The sequence below is a fragment of the Onychostruthus taczanowskii genome, unplaced genomic scaffold, assembly GCF_017590055.1.
Source record: "Onychostruthus taczanowskii isolate IOZ18803 unplaced genomic scaffold, ASM1759005v1 scaffold14, whole genome shotgun sequence".
NCBI lineage: Eukaryota > Metazoa > Chordata > Aves > Passeriformes > Passeridae > Onychostruthus > Onychostruthus taczanowskii.
The window spans coordinates 442,488-449,056 of NW_024498573.1; positions in this window are offsets into that span (position 1 = coordinate 442,488).

Sequence of the window (6,569 nt, forward strand, 5' to 3'; positions counted from 1 at the left end):
CAAATGTTAGAGAACAAGACTGTAAATCCAAAGATGCCTCAGATAATGCAGTCAGGCTGCAGCCATCCCTGCCCTACTCTCAGGAATCTTCAGAAGTACAGTGTGGAAAGGTTAATGTGTTTTTCCAAAAGTTATCCCCCCAGACCATGATTATATCAAAACAAAATATTTCTGTATTTCTGTAAAATAGTGGCCATTTAGCTGAACTAAAATGTTGACAAACATCTTCAGGATAATGCCAGGAGCCAATGGCCCCACTCTGTTTCATCTCAAGTTTCCTTTTGCTTTGGTGCAGCTCTGCAGCCTGTCCCGTGGTGCTGAGTGCTGGCCTGGTGGGGCACACACTGGAAATGAGTGAAGCTGCAAGCAGCAGCAGCTCCTCTGCCAGCGGTTTGAAATGTGATGCCTGCCATAAACTCTACTGAAAACAAAGGTGGTGAGGGTTGTTTTTCTTTTCTACATATTCTTCCCTATTTGTGCTCTGTGATTAGCACTCAGTTTGTATTTCATCTGAATTGATTAGAAAGGAAACAGAACTGTGAAGTGCCCTGCAGTGGGGAGGTGCTGGAAACGAAGTCGGGTGGATGGTTCTCTGCATGCCAGCTCCTGCTCACCTCCGGCCTGTTTGGAGAGTGATCCTTTGTCTTTCCTGGGCTTTAAGGGCCAGGCTGCATCAGCTCGCTCTCAGAGCAACGGGTGGGACCGAGGCTCTGCCGGGGGATGCACCTGCACAGTGCCATGCACAGTTCCCACTGAATTCCCGAGGGAAACCACTGGCCACAGCTGGAGTGCCTCTCGGGCACCTCAGGAGGGCCAGGCCAGGGAACCCAGCAGTGCTGAGTACACTCGGGGGCCCAGGGGATCAGGGGGTCTTCAGTGATGTGGGTGGTTGCAGGAAGCCCCCTGTGCTCTCCACGTCCCGGGAATGCCACCAGGGATATGCCCTGGGCAGCTCCCCTGAGCCTGGCAGTGACCCTGGCCCTTCCTGCGTGCCACAGGGTGCTGATCACCCAGGGGACCAGGGCTTTTCCAAGGGCAGCTCCCGAGCTGCCAGGACAGCCAAGAGAGGCTCTGATCTGGGCTGCATTCTCGGGTTCTGTTGCAATACAGAAGCCGTCTGTGCTAACAATTGTATTTATACAACTTGTTAAATCTTCAAAGTGCTTCCCAAAAGCTAATTGATCTGCGGAATGCCCTCAGACTAAGCATCTCCCACTCCCCAGTTTACATGAGAAAACCAGGAGACAGCAGATCAATGTCCAGTTTGGGACCAGGATGTGAGGCTTTCCTGGTTTTCCCCTTCACACTCAGACCGTTCCATTGAGCTGTATTATCCATCACTGCCTCTCTTCCAACGTGACTCTTACTTGGGGTTAGAAAATAAAGGCAGAGCTAGAAAGCTGCTCATCCTTCCCTTTCATTTCAGCAGTGTCTGGAGCCGCTGCTGTAATTAACTCAGGGCTGGAAGCAGCACCCTGCCTGCTCTGAGGACGCTGCTCTGGGCATGGCCCCACTGACCCACAGGAGCCCTCTGCAGCTTCCAGGGGATGCATGCCTGGTGCTGAGGGCGTGGAACCACTGAAATATGTGTTACAAGATTGCTCAAGGAGCTTTATCATGGAGCTGGAAACTGGGAGACAACGTCGAGAGCAATGTGCCCCCCTCTGCTGCCTCCCAAGTGCTTGCACACACGTCTGCCCCGGGGGTGCCTCTTGTGGCTTCCCCCAGCTCCAACACTGATGCAGAAAACAGCTCCAGGGGATCCCAAAGCACAGTGACACAGCTTTGTCCATCATCCCGCAGGGGCTGCAGGGCTGGGGCTCAGTGGCCACTGCAGCACTGCTGCAGCCAGGGCTGTGTGTGCCATGGGAGGGCCCGGCACAGCAGCACCCCCAGGGCGGATAAAAAACTCAGCCACTCTGCACCGTGCAAGTGGATGCCACATGCCTCCTTCCCGGGGGAAGGGGGACCTTTCAGACTGTTTTTAGCTCCTGGAGGGCAGGGAGAGGGGGTGCCTCTTACAAGCTGCTACAGATTATAGATCTGAGCTGGCAGCTCACCCTCCCACCCACCCACAAACACGGCGCCCAGCGCTGCTCGAGGGGCAGGACCTGCTGTGTCCCAGACCCCCAGGGCCAGGCTGGCAGTGCCCTCCTGGCACGGATGGCCGCTCCTGTGGGCAGCGTGTGCCGGCCGCGGGCTCTGAATGCGCGGGGGCCGGCGGCAGGACCCAGCACATTCGGTAAATAAGTTGTGTTTGCCTGAAGACATAATTAGGCCAGCGTGACTCTGCAGGGATGTGCAGACTGTGGGGACTTGCAGCCAGCAGAGAAAGAGACTCTCTGAAATTCTCCACCCCTCGAACCAACGCCTGGTGTCCTGTGCTGGGCAGGAGAGCAGCCAGTGGCCACCCCTGCCCTGCCCTGCCCCAGCCCCAGGGGTCCCACAGGGACAAACCCCCGGGGACCTGCACGGTTCAGGCTTTCTTCTCCTTTTTTCCCCTTCGTGAGGCACACAGACATCAGCTGGAGGACAGAAGCCAAGCACTGAGACCCCATGTACACCTCATAAAGAGGAGGGGTTAGGGGAGCTGTTTGTTAAGCTCACAGAGGGTTGAGTGCTGTGTTTTGCCATTACAGCCTTGAGCAGTCTGGCTGTTGGGCACTGTGCAGGCTTCAGCTGATTCTGAAGTAGCTGGCGCAGAGTGGTGCCTGTCCAGAAATAGAAAAGTATTTTTAAATTAAATTTATTCACTGATTTTCATGAAGACAGATTGTTGTGTGTTTGTTGAAGTGTCATTAGGAGTAGTTGGCGGTGGAACCAGGCTGAGCAGCAGCGAGAGAGGATGGACGTGTGCTTCCTGTGACTGGGGAGGTCGCCCAGGCCACCTCCTCCTGCTCCTCCTCCTCCTCCTCCTGCTGCTGCTGCCTGGTCCCTGCACCTGGCAGGAATGGGATGGGGGTGATTACAGCTGACACCGGGCCTGTGAGCCTGTGGGGCAGACACAAAACCAGCTCTGGTACCCCTGAGCTGCACGGCCCAGGGCTGGAGCTTCCCCACAGGGAGAGGGGGGCAGAGGGCAGCCCCCCTGCTCTGCTGGGAGCTGAAGCTGCCTGTGAGCCCCTGGCCCCCGGCAGACAGTGCCCAGTGCCCCCCACCTGCTCTGGGCATTCTGCTGCACTGGTCCTTTTTCCCTGCAGTGCAGAGCAGAACCACGAACACCAGCACTGCATCCTGCTTCTCTGGGATCTGCCCCAAACTGCAGGCAGGCAGTTTTAATCCTGCAAGACAAGAATTCAGAGTTTCCAAGTAGTATGGACCTGAACACAGACCAGAGGCTGGTCTCCATGTAGATTTGACAGCAGAAACAGCAGGCTACAGTCACCTGATTAAACACATGGAAATGGCCCTGCTGCTTGCAAGGCTGCATCACCCCCAGTGCTCCCAGGTGCTCCTGGCCACCAGTGAGTGCTGCAGGCAGGAGCAGGCTATAAATCCTGCAGCTCTGCACCCCCAGCTCCAGGAGGGGATGGTGCAGAGCACGAGGGGCAGCTTGCAGAGGTGAGCATTGACCCGGCACTGCAGGTGTGCTGCTGCTTTACTGGGCGGGGGAGAGACTGCTTCAGCTGCTTGCTCTGGGTGTGTTGTGAGCTCTGGGGGCTCAGCTGGAGCTGGCTTCTCCCACAGCTCCTGCTTGCAGAGCAGAGCTGCCTGTGGGAGGAGGTCTGGGGGCTGCAGCAGGCTGCTCCTGAGCCTGCTGAGCACACACAGGGGCTGGAGCCCTTGTGCTGGAGCCACCGTGTGCTGGCAGAGCAGCTTCCACGTCTGCAGGGCTCTCGGGGGCTCACCTCCATCACCTGGTGGGTTTATCCAGCAAAGCACCGTTTCCCTGTGCCCTGGCCAGTGCCTGGGCTGTTCCTTGCCCACCGCACACGTGTTTTCCTGGGCTCTGGTCCCAGGCTGTGCTGCTGCTCTCAGGAGAAGCCCAGGCAGAGTTGTGTCCACAGACAAAACTCAGCGCCTGGGAATTTCCCTCTTTGAAGCGCCTTTTCCTGTTTTCTCCTTTGTTTCTTTGTGACTTCAGGATTTTTGTGCTTACTTAGGCAGGTGCAGAGTAAGCTGGCTTTCATCACGGAGCCTGCCTGCTCTCCCGGAGGTGCTGGGCGTCCTCCACTCCCGCTGACTTCAGCCTCCAGGAATGTGCAGCGGGCCCTGCCTTCTGCCGGCACAGGGAAACCTCCTTAGCTTGGATTCCTGGAAAATGGAGTGCCGTGGGCTCATGGCGTGTGTGCGTGTGGCTCCGTGCCTGTGCACCCTCACGACTTGCGAATCCAGCTCGGTGCAGTGTTAAGGCATCCAGAGTTTTAAATAACCTGTGACTTTGGTGTTTTTGTGAAAACAGCAGGCTGCGCACAAAAGGAAGCGCTGTCAGCCCCTCGTGGAGGCAGGTGATGCAGCATGACATCACTCCTCGGTTCAGCTCTAATGAGGAGCTCAGGACTCCCGAGGAGATGTTCGCTGTTTGCACCGGAGGCTCAGCCCGTGCTGGCTGTGGCTGCTGTGGGCAGCGCTGCCGGCCCCAGCCCCAGGCTTCAGCCCCCTTTGGAACAATTCCTCTTTGGAATTTGGGTACGGGAGGGATGTTTGGGACCCCCAGCGGTGGGGGTTGCTGACCCAGGGCTGACAGTGAGCAATCAGCCTCTGATTGCCGATGGCTGCAGGAGCACGGGGAGTGGAAGAACAGCTCTGGGGGAGCCCAGAGCCCGGGGGAGCCGGGCTGCATCCACCCACCCTCCCTCTGCAGTGCCTTGGCTGTGGGAGCCAGGCTGTGCTCTGACTGGGAGGGAAGAAAACTCCTGCTTCAGCTCCTTGGATTTTTCACAGGATCTGTGCCTGCCCCTGTATTTCGCAGCAGGAACCACCCACCTGGCCAGTGCTTCAAGCTGTCTATGTAAGTCCCTGGCAGAGGATGATGATGGCCAGGAATGCCAAAAATGACTGGTGTGGGTCAGGCTGCTTCCCCTGGAGACAAACTAGTGCCTCCTGATCTGAACATCAGAGCTTACACCTGAGCCAACCCTGCAATGGTTTCCACGATTTGGAAATAGTGGTGTGAGGGCAATCAGTGCCAGGGCTGCTTGTGCAGGTGCCACCCACTGCAGCTCTGTGTGCTGCTCTTTTGTGCCTGTTTTCTGCTGATGACACTCAACAAATCCAGCGCATCTCTGCTGGAGCAGGAACACTGACCAGGCTGATTTGGGGGGGCTGCATTAAGTACCTCTGAGGTCCCTCCCACCCTGGGGATCCCAAATCAAACCCTGAACATGGCACAGCCAGCCCTGAGCACTGTATGACCTGTCAGGTCTGGCTGGGGCAGCTCATATTTTAAAACTTCTACACCCTTTTAAAATTGTCCATTTAAAAAATGTGTTGTTTAAGGTCAGATGAAAGATTACAGATGTTCTGAGCTGCTGGCAGGTATCAATTGCAGACAGCTGGAAGCAGACCTTTGTCTTGGCTCATGTGGACAGGTATGTAAAAAAGAGTGCCAGCTGAGGCTGTCTCAGTGCTGCTGAATAGTAGAAAACTCCTGAGCAGTAGTTAGCAGAATACTTGTACTTTTTGAGGTTCTCTTCTAGCTGCAGATGCCAGTATCTCCTGGCACAAGAATGATGAAATCCAGGTGCAGGCTGCCAGGCCAGAGGGAGCGGTGGCTGTGCTGTGAATGCCCTCCCAGGCCTTGCTCTTTTTGTCACACGGGGTGTTGGGACACATCCTTGGTGTCCCGGCCCCTCGCTCTCAGGTGCTCGTGGTGATGTGAGCAGGGCGCTGCTGCAGCTGAAACCCCATCCTGCTCCCTGTGCAGGGGGAGGAGGGCAGCAGGGCTTGCTCTGAGGAAGCACAGCACATCAAAGCGTTTTCCAGCAAAGCTTGCAGGTGGAAACACGCCTTCAAAGCCCAGCTCCCCGTGGCTCTTCTTTCGGCCCCGCTTTGTAGAGCCCGGCTTTGCTGCGAGGCTCCGGAGCGTTGTGCTGCTCGGGGCAAGGGCTGCGCTTTGTTCTGCGGAGCCTGCGGCTGCCCCATCCTCCCCTGCTGCGGGGGGAGGACAGGCCCCACGCTTGGAAGACAGATGCCATTAAAATGCAGTGGAACGGAGTCTGAAGTCAAATATAGTGCTGTGATGATCTAGGTCGTGCTAGATTAATGATTTCACTGTCGAATGCTAAATTATTTTTGTTGCATTTTTAGTAAGGCTCGTGCGGGCTGTGGGAAACAAACCCCCGCTGGCCCCGGGAGCTGTGCGGGCGGCGGGGGCTCCCGCACCCACCCGTGCCAGGGCTCCCGCATCCCGCACCGCCCGTGCCAGGGCCCCCGCCTCCCGCACCCGCTCCTGCCAGGGCTCCCGCATCCCGCACCGCCCGTGCCAGGGCTCCCGCATCCCGCACCCGCCCGTGCCAGGGCTCCCGCGTCCCGCACCCGCCCGTGCCAGGGCTCCCGCATCCCGCACCGCCCGTGCCAGGGCTCCCGCATCCCACACCGCCCGTGCCAGGGCTCCCGCATCCCGCACC